The sequence below is a fragment of the Bison bison genome, unplaced genomic scaffold, assembly GCF_000754665.1.
Source record: "Bison bison bison isolate TAMUID 2011002044 unplaced genomic scaffold, Bison_UMD1.0 scf7180017864473, whole genome shotgun sequence".
Classification (NCBI taxonomy): domain Eukaryota; kingdom Metazoa; phylum Chordata; class Mammalia; order Artiodactyla; family Bovidae; genus Bison; species Bison bison.
The window spans coordinates 14,124,296-14,139,840 of record NW_011495034.1 but is presented as its reverse complement, the minus strand read 5'-3'; the positions used below and the strand labels follow the sequence as shown (position 1 = coordinate 14,139,840).

Genomic DNA, 15,545 nt, shown 5'->3' with positions numbered 1-15,545 from the left:
GCTGGGCGCACGGTAAAAACTCGGAGATCACTTTTCTGTGCGTCGGGTCCGGCCGGCCCAGCCGCGATTTCCCGGACGGCCGGGGGCTCCGACTTCCCTCTGCCCGGTAGGTTTGCACAGTTTCGCGCCCTCCTTTCCCTCCGTCTCCCTGTTAATTGGGGTGGTGGTGGTCTGGTGTGCCGATCCTGGCGCTGGCAGCCAGCCTCTGCGACTGTGGAAGCCAGGCAAGCACGTCTCGAGCCTCCCTAGACGCCGGATTCCAAAGCCGCCAGGCTCCACCGACACTTGGAGAAATTGTTGGTAAACCTCACTCCCAGGCAGCCCCTGGTGGTGGGGTGGGGGGTGGGGCGTGCTTGACTCACAGGCTGGGAAGCTCTGTGAGCAATGCCATATGGGCTCTGTCGCGGATGGAATCTAAGCTGTTTGTGACCTCAGAATTTTCTCATTTTCATCGCTCGGCTGAGGCATCAACCTCTGCTCAGGCTGGCGGGCATTGAAGGCTGAAACCGAATCGATTGCTTATAAGTAGGAGGTGAACCTCATTTACTTGGAATTCCTTAGATCAGGAAATGACACTTTTAGTTTCTAGGGATCTCCGTGTTATAGGGTTCTTTTAAACATTTTTTCATTAGTCATGCTTTAGAGAGTCATGGTTTAGTTGACATTAAATTTGAGAACGGACGTTCTCACTGAGAAATAGTTTCAAAACAATTTTTCCCCCAGTATTTTATGTTTCACATAATAGACCTTAACCTTTCAGGAATTTCCTTTTCTTCAGTTTTTTTTTTTTTTTTAAATTTCGCAATAAATGATAACTTGTATGAAATGAAATAGGATATGCAATATTTTGTAGAATATTCTGACTACTTCTAAAATGAGATCCCCAAATTGTTTGCAGGATTCATGGAAGAAATTTGTATATCATGTACTACAAGGTTACCATACAGATAGATATGTGTCCTTTTGTAAAGTGTGCAGGTAAGATGTGTTCTATAAAAATAGAGAAGAGAAAATGTGGACAAAAGGGAAATTTGCAACAGAAAACAGTATAGACCCCTTGTCACTGAAGGACTTATTAGCACCTTCCTGGGCCTGCTGGGTAGAAGGTTTTTAAAGTTCCTCTCTCTGAGGTTTGGGGCCTGGTTATGGAAAGACTGGGTAAGAAGTTAGCCACATGAAGTCAGGACCATCATAATACCTAACATTTGTGTGTCTATCTACTTTAGTATTTATAAAGTTAGTCCACAAATTAGCTAATAACATGTTTTCAGTGAGATTTGTTGACCAGTCCAATATCCCACAATGCTGCCTTGAGGGGATCTGATGGTCATCCAGGAGGTTCTTAACTTCACTGAGGTTGTACTGCCCTTCCCAAGACCTCATTATAAAGGTTTCTTTTAATCTCTGAAAAAGTATTTTAAGATCATAGATGAAAATACATTCTGCAATTAAGCAATAAGATGTTTGTTTATACATTTCTTAATATTTGTAGTTGAATATTTTGGTATTTATTTCTACTTGCGTTGGATGACACTCTGTCCCATGAAAGAAATTACATGATTTCCACTCAATATTACAATTGCAACAAATGATTGGAAAGGAATAAGGAAGATACAGCATTTAGATTGGGGTTTTACTGTATCAATAATGTTTGTTTCCCAAAGGGGTAAAGAAACTAGTAAAAAATTAGCATTCTGTAGTTGCAGTGTGTATTAAATATTACTTGCATGCATGCTAAATCGCTTCAGTCATACCCAACTCTTTGCAACCACATGGACTGTATCCATCCAGGCTCCTCTGTTCATGGAATTCTCTAGGCAAGAATACTGGAGTAGATGGCCATGCCCTCCTCCAGGGATCTTCCCCATGCAGGGATTGAATCCGTGTCTCTCATGTCTTCTGCATTGGTGGGGGTTCTTTACCATTAGCGCCATGTGAGAAGCCCAGATATCATTAGCATGTTTGTACATGTTCTTATCCTTTTTTCACCTTCTTCCCCCATAAATTAAAAAACCAAAACTTTTTTTATGTTAGAATATGTTTGTGGCAGGCCTTTGAGGAGATCAAGACCCTCTTGTAGAGGGAAGGTCATCATTGTAGTGGATCCTTTTATTCTGATTACTGAGAAGGGCTGGATCTTTACTATTATGAAGGAGTGGGTAAGGTGGAGATTCCATGTCCATCAATCCTTCTGAAAGAATGGCTCCAAGTAGAGGACAGGACAGTTCTTTTGACTATATTATAAAATGCCTTAGGATTTTCTCATCTTGGAATTACATTATCTTCACCCATGGTAATTTGTGGGCTTTGCAGGTGGCCCTAGTGGTAAAGAACCTGCCTGCCATTGCAGGAGACATGGGAGACATGCGTTCAGTCCCTAGGTAGGGAAGATTCCCTGGAAGAGGGCATGTCAGTCTACTCCAGTATTCTTGCCTGGAGAATGCCGTGGACAGAGGAGCCTGGTGGGCTACAGTCCATGGGGTCGCAGAGTCAGATGTGACTGACGTGACTTAGCACGTATGCTTGTTGATTTGTAGAAAAAAAACTTGTTGGGAGTCACCAAATTACCAGTGGGTATTTGGATGACACAGTGTAATCTAAACCAAGAGTCAGTGCCTGACATGGGAATTCGGCAAGTGTATAAGTTCAGAGTACCAAAAAGAAATTACTTCCCAGTGAAATTCATCTGATGAATTAAGGGCAGAATGGAAGTAGAGTTTAAAGTCCTAGATTTCAGTGGCACTGATCCATGCTTCTATTTGATGATGGCAGCAATTAGAAATGGATGAATTTCAAAAAGTCTTACTGATTCTAATGCCCAACTCTAATATAAATTATATATTTTAAAAGTGAAACCTTGCATTAAGTGGATAATATTTTTAATTGAAGTGATTTTTCTTTAAAGAAAATCTTTCTATATATTTTAATAAATAAATGTAGTCCCAGGTTCTTACCCATCTAACTTTAGTGTTTCACAGCTCCTACTTGCATGTAGAAGAGTGGTTTGATTAGGGCGTGGTGGAGAGATATTACTGAAAAGAATCATACTAGAAAAAAAGGTAGTGTTGTGGACAGGATAAAAAGGAGGCTAATAAACTCTTGCTTATGAATTCCTGTGCATTAGACAATGGAAGGAAAACAAGAGTCCCTGGTAGATCATACAGCTATGTGAATGCTTCTATTTAAAACTGCCTAGGGCTTCCCCATGGCTCAGTGATGAAAAACCTTCCTGCAATGCAAGAGGCACAGGAAGGGTGGGTTTGATCCCTGGGTGGGGAAGATCCCTTGGAGGAGGAAATGGCTACCCAGTCCAGTATTCTTGCCTGGAGAATCCCATGGACAAAGGAGCCTGGTAGGCTACAGTCCATGGGGTGGCAAAGAGTCAGACATGACTGAGCGTGAGCGTGAGAAAGTAATTCAATATTTTTCCAAAGAATTCTAATATTTTCATTTTTTAGCCTAGCGGAAATGAAGAGTGATATAGAGCAGGTGTCTTATCCTTATTTTAGAGCTGTAGAAATGGAAATACCATGAAAAGAAGAGACGTCTGTCATTTACAAGTAATGACGGGGGAGCCTGGTGGGCTGCCGTCTATGGGGTCGCACAGAGTCGGACACGACTGAAGTGACTTAGCAGCAGCAGTAGCAGTGGCCTATTTTAAATTTCAGATTAACCTAAATGGCATATTTTATTCTACTTTTCTCCTTTATGATTCCACATCCATGTTATTAAAGACTCTTACGTTTCATTTTCTTACAGATCTAATTTATTATCCCATTTACTACTCATTACTGTCCATGATTTATCAGCTCCCTGGAATGCTTGCTTATGTGTTTTTCAGGCTTCTGTAAACTGGCTGCTTTGGTGCCCTCTTCCCACAGCACGCTCCTCTCACTCTGCTTATCTCTTATCATCCTCATCAGGGTTCCATCCTGGGGACCCTTCTGATTCCCACAGAGCCCTTTGCTCATTGCTCAGCTCTCATTTGCTGGCTTCAGGTTTTTGGGTGTTTTACCAGTTGTGTTGCTTCCGTCTGCATGTCTCAGCAAGCTCCAGCATATCAAGGGTATGGATTTCAGATCCTCTGTCAGATGCCCAGAAGAGTATAAACCTGCAGGAGGCAGTGTTTAGAGAGTCTGTTAAATACCACAGAAAAGAAAAGGGAATGATTTTACTTTGGAAAAAGAAGAAATGATGGTTGCGACCATCTGTTTATTTTTTTTTTAATTTTTAAAAATTAATTTGTTTGGAGTACAATTGCTTTTTTTAAATTAATTTTATTGGAGAATGATTGCTTTCCCACCCCCACCCCACCCTATCATGCTGCACAGCATGTGGGATCTTAGTTCCCAGACCAGGGATGGAACCTGCACCCCTTGGCTTTGGAAGCGTGCTGTCTTAACCGCTGGACCACCAGGCAAGTTCCATCTGTTTATTTCTTGAATGGAGTTCTGTCCTTAATTCCAGATAACACTATGAATTTTAGTGTGCTTTAAGATTACCACTGGATTTCCTTCTATTTGTTCCAGCTCCCTTAGGGTAGTCCATAAACATGATCTTGGTAAGTGTTGTCATCAAATGTTAGTAAACAATTTCTGAAAGAACAGAATTTCCCTCTTTAGTAATATGTAGAAGCTATAAACATCCTGGTAATAGCATGATTTGTTTGGGCATTTTATATTTGAGAATAGTTATAACCATTAGGTAAGTGTAGTCCTGTTTTTAAAAATATAACAAAACACATGTGTGTAGTTAACTCTCAGTTATGCGTATGTCGTGTATCCATTGTAGACTGCATCCATCTGCTTTGCTCTAGACAGAGAGAATTTGCAACTGAGTGTATGTGTGTGTCCACATGCGAAAAATATTTTTGGTATTATTTATGGAATTAACAGGGCCTCTCTACTTAATTAGTGGAAAATATTAGGATTATCATAGTAAAATTCCCTGTGTGTTTAGTGTACATGATCATTCAGTAGAAATTGAGTAGGTCCACAGTCATTTAACTCCAGTACTCTTGCCTGGAAAATCCCATGGACGGAGGAGCCTGGTGGGCTGCAGTGCATGGGGTCGCTAAGAGTCAGACATGACTGAGCAACTTCACTTTCACTTTTCACTTTCATGCATTGGAGAAGGAAACGGCAGCCCACTCCAGTGTTCTTGCCTGGAGAATCCCAGGGACGGGGGAGCCTGGTGGGCTGCCATCTATGGGGTCACACAGAGTCGGATGCGACTGAAGTGACTTAGCAGCAGCAGCACAGTCATTTAAATCTTTCCATTTGAAATAATTCATTTCATATACAGATGCCATAGGGTTGTAAATTTGTTGATTAAATTAAGGTTTTTGCATTTTTCTCATGTGTAACAAACTTAGCTACTAAGCAAAAGGGATTTAATGCGTGCAGATGTTATACCACAACAAAGCTGAGTCAGCATTTCATAACTCTTAAAAAGAATTTGTAAAGGAAATGGGCTCACCAAGCTGTGGGTCTATAATATTTTTATTGATGAAGTACACAGGCAATGTACTGGCTTTACTGTTGGAGTCTAATGACTATTGTGAGAAAAATGGGGATATTTGTTAGCAATTCTTGAAGTGGGAGTTAACAGCATTAGTGTAAAATGTAGTGCTCTGCATATTGTGTTGTGAACCTAGAGATTACTAATTAAAAAAAAATAGACTGGGAGCACAGTTGGTGAACCAGGGGATGCCAGTGATGTCCTAGATGAAGCGACAGTCCTCCCTAGCAGAAAGATCAAATGGATCATGGTAATTGGCTGAGGCCCATGGGCCTCTTGAACAAGTCTGTTCTGTTCCGGAAACCAAAAGTGCCCTTTTTTATCTTTGCATACATTTTACTGTCACATCCTCTTCTTCAGACTGTGTGGTCTCTACTTCTTAGGGATTGGAAATCCATGCTGAAGTCACTTTTCATTAGAATTTGCTCATCTGCATTTGTATGAGATGGATGTAGGGATCTTTGGCAGGTTGGCAGGGGAGAGGGGATTGTCATCCCTCTAAAATACCTATTATGAAAAAAAACAGGACAGAATGCAAAGGAAACAGAGGTGGCAGGGAAAAAGGAGCAGAGAAGAGCTGTGAACAATGCTCATTTATTTCAAATAAACATATTTTAAAAAGTGAAAAAAAGAAATAAAAGACTACAAATTAACACCTTCATTTAGAGTAGTTCTGCACCTTGGAGTATTGAAAGGGTTATTGCATTTCTAAAGTAAGCTTATATCCAGAAAGTTGCCTTAGTGACAAAGGAACTCAAGAATTGCATGATAAAAATCATCAAGTAGTTTAAAAATGTTTCATGCCAGGGTGCACTCAACACCCTGACACCGGGCAGAGTAGTAGTGAAGCCCGCCAGGCTGCAGGATAACACTGCTTACCTTCTTTACAGTTGCAACTGTCAGCTTTTCTTCTTGACACAGTGCTATTCTTGTTGTCTTGACTATATCTGAGGACAGACTCTAAGTAAAGGATTTCTGGAATTCCACAGATTCTGGTAAAGAGCTCTTCTTGGGGCCTTGGCAGTTGGATTACAGCATCCTAGGAGGCTCGCACGGGGCCTAGCTCACCAGCCCCTTGGATAATCGGGTAGGGGCCAGCTGGATTTAGGAATCACCTGCAGTGTTTACACTTCTCCCAAGGGGGAAATGGGCCTGGCAGGAAGGAAAAAGGGGCCTGAAAGGGAATGTTGAACAGCTGTTTTCCATCTTCCCTGAAGAAAAAGAAGAGGAAATCGACTTACAGCAGGCATCAAGAGGGATTTATGCTAAATACGGGGAAGTTTTTCTGAATGTTTTAACCTTTAGAATGGATTTATGAAGGAGGCCTTTGAGTTCTTCTCTGTTTAGAAAGGTTTAAGTGAGGTTGTCCAGGAGGGATGTAAGCATTTGTCTTCTGGGGTTCTAATTTTATGACTGCTGCTCATCTGGATTTGAAAATCTTGGAAATTAAAAGTGACTTAATTATGTGAAGGTAGACGATATGGTGAGTTTTAGTGTTTGAAATACAAGTTGTGTATAGTTTCTACTTAGCACTTTTATTTGTTAGAGCAAAGTATTAATATTTGCTAACTGGTTAAGTATTGATCATGCATAAGATTGCTTCAGCGTTTCATTCAGATACACATTACAGTGTCTGAAAGCCCTTCTCCCCTATGCCTAATCTATTTTCTCCTCAAACGGATTACTTTCCTCTACATTTCTTTTTTATTTTAGAAAATCTTTTTTAAAAAGGGCTTGGCAGCAGATTGTGGTGTTGCATTTGGACTTTCAGTAATATCTTTTACATTTCTCTACCCCATTTTTATGGGAGAGTGAGACTGGCAACAGTGGTCACATGAGTGTATGGGGCATTCATTAGCCATGTGGTCAAAACATAGAGGCTGCCCATGTCAGAAAGAGCTCGGAAACTTCACTTATACTCCAGACTTCTTAACAGCAGTATTTTTGGTTAAAAAGAATGGCATGTATAGAAACAGAACGTGAGCTTTGTTTCATTTTTGTTCAGGAAAATAGACTCTAGTAGAATTAATTTGTGGTTGCAGGCCAGTGGTCGTGTTTTTTCACAGTAATAAAATTAGGCAGGACTTAAGATGTAATCATTTTAAAAGCATGTTCATACTGATGCTGCTAAAGGTGTTAGAAAGCAGACTTAGCCAATATTGGGTCAGTGGGTTTGGGGGATGCCAAGAACAGGAGCCCAACAATGTCAATGTCTTAGGCAGCTGAAATGGAATGTTTCCACTTAGTTTTACAGCCCATAGTTTTAAAGCAATTTTGAAATGTTTTTCACAGTTACCTTTCTCAGAGGAAACTGATTTCTTAGAATCACTGAAAAGCCTGCAGAGTTAACCAGTTAAAGTGTCTTTTGCTGTCTCCCTTAGATATGAGGTTGATTTCTTCTTTTTTCCTCTAATTTGAATGTAAGTCTTTCACAAGTTAGAGCATGTTGGTTCTAATGAGAACCCAGGTGAAATAGAGAGCAGAATAATAATTGATCTGTTACTTTTATGCAATAGTTCAGTTTATCATTTCTTAAACTCTAGTGTAAAAATTTAAGATCCACTTCTTTTCTCTTACGGAAACCAGTATTGTTTCCATAAGAGATCCTGTTAATCACATGCTCTGTTAGGGTTCTAAGCTTTTCAGCATGAATAGTTTTTAGATTTACTGTGACTTGCATAGAGTTATTCTAAATAAAATTCAAATTAACAAATGGTATTTGAGTATCTGCTGCAGGAACTTGAAAAATTCAGTTTCACTTCAACTTGTTAAATGTAATCTGGCAAGTTCTAGGGTAAGTTGGGCCACTTTCAATATCTCTTTCTTGGGGAAGAAATGTGTTGGCAGTATTTATACTACTAAATTGCCATAAAATGATAAATCCTGTGCCTAAAGAAGTTGAATGGAGCTAGCAGTGTTCGGGTGGTTATGTAACAGACCCTTCTTTGTGCGCTTACACCTTTTTTTCTTGTTGGTGAAGCCACTGAAGTTTGGTTCAGTGATTGCAAGTTTTAGAAAAGATAAATCTGTGTTACCAGGAATGAATGCTTTGATATATAATTTTTTCCAGTGTACTTTTGAACCTGAGAGTCAGATGAAAGAACGTTCTACTTTAGCGATAGAAATACTGAAAGGATTTAGTCATTCAGCAAGTACTTGCCAGGTACTTCATGTTTGAGGGGACGTCTGGTTGAAGCCAAAGCAGGGCAGCATGCAAAAAAGAAAAAAAAAAAAAAAACATGGTTTCCAGCCTTCAGGAGCTATAAAGTCTGGTTGGAGAAGGATAACTGAGTATGAAACTTTATGAGAACAATTAAGTGTTGAACAGACAAATCCTTGCAACAGGATTGCAGGAAGAAAAATGTCTGTGAAGGTTACGTGGGCGAAGAATACTCAGCAAGGAGGGGAGAATGAACTGGGCCTCAGAGGATTTTATGCCAAAAGGGGGAGGAGAGAAAGCCTTGCACGCATAGCCACCAGCTAAGCAAAGGCGCAGGAAGAGGAGTGAGCTAAGGAGTGGGGTAGCCGCCAGGTCAAGGAGAACTTCTTAGAAAAATCATGCTAATTCCCTTATCTCCTTTCATGACAGTCTCTCTCCTATCTTCTGTACCTTCTTCATGAATTCTTTCCTTGTTTTCCACAAATATTTTTGAAGGCCTGTGTTGCACATAATCATTTGTGCATGACACCATAGGGAAGACAAAGAAGATCTAAGGGGATCTAAGATCCCCGCCTCCCAGAGGCTTATACCTGAGCAGGTGTGATCTGTCTCAGAGCCCTTTTGGATTCAGAGAGGACTGAAACAATAAATGTGAGAAAAGGAGAAAACAAGTATCTTCAAGTAACTCAGTGTGCATGGTATTAGTACTGAGTGTATTAATTAGTGGGCATAGTTAAAGATAGTTATAGATAGATAGCTATAGACATTCTTCCTGATCCCTTTTTAAGACCCAGTTCAGATGCCCCTCAGTGTATCCATCCTTCTTCAACTCAGTTGGAAGTATTGATTTCTATAAATTTCAGTAGTACTTTGTAATTCTCATATAATTCTTTTTCTTTTGGCCTGTAGGATCTTAGCTCCTCAACCAGGGATCAGACCCATGCCCCCTGCAATGGCAGCTCAGAGTCCTAACTACTGGACTATCAGGGAATTTTCTTACTTCCTTTTTCTTTAGTAGTTTGTGTAGATATTTTCTTTGTTTTACCATTTTATAAAAGGGCAGATGCACTTTCTTGGTTGGCATCATCCCTGAATTCCCAAAGAGTATTGAGCAATGCGTGTATGGGGCCATAGGGGAGGCCACTTGTGGATAGAGTTGCTAGGGAATGCTGTTGCTAGATAGTACTGTGCTCTTTGAGAAAGATAGGAGGTTGATGTGGAGCAGGTAGAGGGAACCCTCATAGAGAGTAACAGTGGGAATCGAGGATAAAATACGAGTTGTGCTCAAGCAAGGATGAGCAGTTAAGCATGAAGGGAGAGTTTGTGTGGGGAGGAAGTGAATGCTAAAGTTGAAGACACAGGCCAGAACTAGACTGTGGAAGCTCTTGGAGGAGAAAATTGTTATTTCTGCTGTGGGAAATAGAGGCTCTTGAGTAGGAAAGTGGTTATGATGATGGTGATTTATTTAATTTGGAAGGACCTTGATAGTTTACAAAGATAGTTATTTCATGGGTAATACTGTCGGACTGCATGGGTTTATATCTTGGCCCCTTCACTTTCTGTGTGACCTTGACTGGTAAAGAATCTGCCCGCAATGTGGGAGACCTGGGTTCAATCTCTGGGTTGGGAAAATCCCTTGGAGAAGGGAAAGGCTGCCCACTCCACTATTCTAGCCTGGAAAATTCCATTGACTATACAGTCCATGGGGTTGCAAAGAGTCCGACACTACTGAATGACTTTCACTTTTCTTTTCCTTACTATTCTGCTGTGTCTCGGTTTCCTCAGCTGTGAAAAGGGGACAATATTAGTATCTGTGTGAAGATTGTGGTGAAGATTAAATGAGTTAACCCATGTGAATTACCTAGCGTAGTTCCTAGTATTTGGTGAGCACTATATGTTTATTTTTTATAGCAGCCTTTGGTGTAGATATAATAAAAATTATGATCCCTACTTTAGGAATGGAATGAGGCCTGGAGTGCTGCAGTCCATGGGGTTGCAAAGAGCTGGACACGACTTAGTGAACAACAATTTTAGGAATGAGAACATTGTAGGACTAGGACTGCATATAGTTTATTAGGGCTACTATAACAAAATGCCTCCACTTGAGTGGCTCACACAACAGAAATCTATTGTCTCACAGTTCTGTGAGGCTAGAAGTCCCAAATGCAAGCATCAGCAGGATCGGTTCCTTCCAAGGCCGAGAGAACCAGCTCCATGCCTTTCTCCCGGCTTCTGGTGGTTTCCGTCAGTCTTCAGTGTTCCTTGGCTTGTGGACACTTCACCCTCATCTCACGCTGCATCTTGTCATGGCATTCTCCCTGTTTATGCATTTCTGTCATCAAATTGCCCCTTTTTATAAAGATAACCATCGTATTGGATTAGGAGCCCATCCTACTCCAGTAAGACATCATCTTAACTTAATTATAATTGTTATATCTTAATTATATCTGTGGTTTATTTGGACCTTGTTTCCAAATAAGGTCATATTTTGAGGGTATTAAAACTCCAACACAGGAATTTTTGTAGGACCTAATTCAACCCATTACTAATTTCAAGTTAGATCTTTTGAGTCTACCATACTATGCCATGACATGCCTAAAGGACTGTAGAAAAGAGGAGATCTCTGTGGTTTTACATGGGAAATAAGTAATGAGCTATCCATGGCTCTCCTGTCTCCTCTTTGTCTGGACTTGCACTGTTTCCTGAACAGCAGTGGACACATTGTGCCTGGTTAGCCGTGGATATTTGTGTGCTCCCTAAGTCCTGAAAAGATCTTTTTGCCTTTCTTCTATCTTTCCAGGATGGCACTCTCCATGACTTCTTTCCATTTAGGATTAGAGATAAAGATATTAAGATAAGTTTAGGGACATTGTACTTACACCGGATAATTTCAGTTTTCTCTGTAAATTTGGATGATGTGTCACTGTCCCCAAATATAGGTGATAAAGGAAGAACTGAATACTTTTGAGAAGAGGCAAAAACCTAATGTTTCAGAATAAGGATTTTGCTGAGGAGTTAATTGAAAATGAGTAAGTGAGTAGGTATGCAGCTGTGAGGTAAGATGGAAATTAATGCCTCTGGGCTTCCTAGGTGGTGCCAATGGTAAAGAATCTGCCAGCCAGTGCAGGAGATGTAGGAGATGTGGGTCGATCCCTGGGTTGGGAAGATCCCCTGGAGAAGGGAATGGCAACCCACAGCAGTATTCTTGCCTGGTCAATCCCATGGACAGAGGAGCCTGGGGGACTACAGTCCATTGGGTTGCAAAGAGTCGGACACGACCACACATGCATGCACACAGGTTTTTAGTAGGGTTGAGTTTCCCAAGTCACTGAGAGGTTGAGAACTATTCGAAAACAATAGAAATGACCCATGAAGATTAAAAAGAGTAGAGACAAATAACATTTGCAAGAGATGAACGTGCCAGGAGAGTCACCCCTGGCGAGTCACTGAGGAAACTAAGGTGGCTCCAGGAACGGAAGAGGCTGGTTCCCATCTTGCTTGTGGGTTGGGGAGAATGGCTTTCAGCCTCCATGGAGAGCACAATACAGGATGTATCACTGAAAGAGTCAAAATTACTTCACAGAATCTTTAATTTGGAGCATCTTAGGTGTCATCTCTGCCCCCTGTCCCATTTACCTCAGGAATTGACCTGGCAGATGGTCATCTAGTCTCCACATTCATGTAGGACAGGACATGAGAAGAAGGTCTAAGAAATAAAATCAGTACAAGAGGAGTTTTCTCTGGCATAGATGAAGAGAATTCCTTCAGGTTTGACTAAAAGAAATAGCTCGGTAGAATCCGGCCATGAGCAGAGATGGGGTGAAATGAGTAGGGTGGATATGAGAGGTGTATTCCTAGTTTCGGAGAAGGGAATGGCACCCCACTCCAGTACTCTTGCCTGGAAAATCCCATGGATGGAGGAGCCTGGTAGGCTGAAGTCCATGGGGTCGCTGAAAGTCGGACACGACTGAGTGACTTCACTTTCATTTTTCACTTTCATGCATTGGAGAAGGAAATGGCAACCCACTCCAGTGTTCTTGCCTGGAGAATCCCAGGGACGGGGGAGCCTGGTGGGCTGCCATCTATGGGGTCACACAGAGTCAGACACGACTGAAGTGACTTAGCATTCCTAGTTTAAGAGATACAAAGAATGGGGCTACCACTACCAGAGTAGAATGCTAAAGTCAGGAAAAAATGCAGTAAATGCACCGATATGAGGTTATAGACACCAAGTTAAATGTTCATGACCTGGAACGTACAGACACAAACATTAGATATCTGGCAGTTTCAGGCTCTGAGTTGGGCTATTTCTTACTGGAAAATGTGTTTTGGCCTGTGAATCTGTCACCATCAATTCAGAAATTATTGTCTTATTCTTCACAGCATGCATGGTCTCCACTGTCTAGTAACATATCTCCGCAAAAATTGTTTCTTGACTAGTAATGTTTTATAGACCGAACTATAAAAACTGTTACAAGAAGTTTTTAGCACAAAATAATAGGAATAATGTAGGTGTGAAAGGAAGAATAATTCATTAGAAAGCACCCTTATTCTTTTGACATCTCTGCATAAAAGAAATGTTGGCAGTACAGAGGATTTTTTAAAAAAATTTCCAGTAGCATCGACATATATACACTATCATGTGTAAAATAGATAGCCAGTGGGAAGCTGCTGTATAGCACAGGGAGCTCAGCCTGGTGCCCTGTGATGACCTAGAGGAGTGGGGTGGAAGGGAGACTCAAGAGGAAAAGAATATATATATATATATAATTAATGCTCATTCACATTGTTGTAGGGCAGAAACCAACACATTACAGAGCAATTGTCCTCCAATTTAAAATAAAATATCCAAATAATAGCAATAATAAAGCCTTTATAACAAACCATTATGTTATGATGATAATCTTTGGGAATGTGGTTAAAAGAAGGGACATGAAGGAAATTACTTTAAATTTCAAAACAGAAGATCCTCAGTGAAAGTCTTAGCATATGCAGTCATCGTGCATGAAGCAGGCCTGGCTGGTCTGAGCTTGAGGAGAAAGGGGAGCGGCAGAATGTCTAATCCCATGCAAAAGGGGCTGAAAGTTTTGAGGTGACATTTAGGAGAAAACTCTGAGGAAACCCATGAAAACCACTCGTGGAATGCTGGGAAACAGCAGGGAATCCTCAGGGAGTGGACTGTGGTCAGAGGCAGGCCAGGCACGTTGACCAGGACATGGTGGGCTTGGGGGTACGGGAGCCAACCACAGTCAAGGGTATACGTGGGGCTTTGCCTGAGTGAGGGTTGGAAGGGCACTGGGCAGAGGGCAGCTCTCAGTCAACTCTGTCATTAATAATCACACTCAGCAGTCTTCTAAGGTTCAGGCATTGTAATACATTTTACCTCCAAAAGTTATACTCAAAAGATCTTTATTTCTTCTTTTTATGTAGCTGTATTCATATAGTTATCTAACTATATGTTTAGTTATCTCTGAGTATTTAGAGCTTTGCATCTTAAACACGTTTATTAAATTCATCAATTCCATAAATATTTTCTGTTTCTTAAGTGCTGGGCATGCTTAGGTGGTGGGGATATAGCAAAAAGCAGCAAAGTGCCCTCATGGAGCTTACATTCTAGAGGGGGAAGCCAGGCACACACAAAAAATAAGTAGGTTGTATAGTAATTAGAGAGTTATAAGTGCCATGAAGGAAAATACAACCCAGAAGGGAGTTTAGGGAGTGATGGTGGTTAAACGTGGTAAGGATATAACTTAGATGAGATGGTCACATCTGGCCTCACTGAGAAAGTGACATTTGAGCAAATACTTGAAGTGAGGAAGCAAGCCATGTAGACGTCTGGGGGAGGAACAAGCACACGGGCACTGGGGACAGAGCACCCACATGTGTATGAGGATAGCAAGGAGGCCATGTGACTGGGAGGGGAAAGAGGGGGAGAGTTGTAGGAGGTGGAGACTCCACATAAAGACTTGAGAACTATTGGTGGTACCTGGGGACTTCCCAGGTAATGCAGCGGTAGGGAATCCTCCTGCCAATGGAGGAGATCCAGGAGATGCAAGTTCAGTCCCTGGGTCGGGCAGATCCCCTGTAGGAGGAAATGACAACCCACTCCAGTATTCCTGCCTGGCAAATCCCACAGTCATAGGAGCCTGGCAGACTACAATCCACGGGTTCTTGAAGAGTCAGACATGACTTGCACGACTGAGCAAGCATGCACGTTGGTACTTTGGTGCTGACTCTGAATGAGATGGGAAACCTTTGGAGGGTTTTAAACAGAGTGGTGACATAATCTGAGTTATGGTTGAACAGGTCAGCTCTGGCTCCTGTGTCGAGAATGACCACTCTAGGTGAGGGCAAAGACGGAGATTAGTTTGGAAGCTATTGCAGTGATTTGGGCAAGACATGATGTGGCTTAGGCTGTTATGGTGGTGGTGAAAGTGGCTGGATTCTGGATGTATTTTGAGAATGGAACCAACAGAATTTGCTGATGGTTTGAATATGGAGACAAAGCAGGGAAGGGAAAAAAGGGAGTTTGGGCCTGAATTTCTGGCAGGATTGATTGCCAGTAACTGAGACTGAGATGGGGAAGTCTGAGACAGCAGTGCCTGCGTCTTTGGGTTAATTACATCTCTGTATCTTTGTTCTACAAACCAAGTCTGTGGTATTCTGAGTTTTGATTATGATTCATAGGAGGACATTTGGAAAGTACTCAGGGATTTTAATGCCAAGGAACTATGATTCGTTAGACAAAAATGAGAATGAGAACAAAAGTACACATAAAAATGTTTGAGAATGTGAAGACGGCAAAAAAAAAAAAAAGTAGAAGATTAAAAAATGGAAGAATGCTTAAATATAAGTAAGAGATGAA

General features: G+C 41.3%; 1 protein-coding gene across 1 annotated transcript in view; it reads left to right on the top strand.

Annotated features, from left to right (window-relative positions):
* DSE (dermatan sulfate epimerase) overlaps positions 1-15,545 on the top strand; it is a 79,947-nt gene that overhangs the window by 590 nt on the left and 63,812 nt on the right. The window lies entirely within an intron of this gene.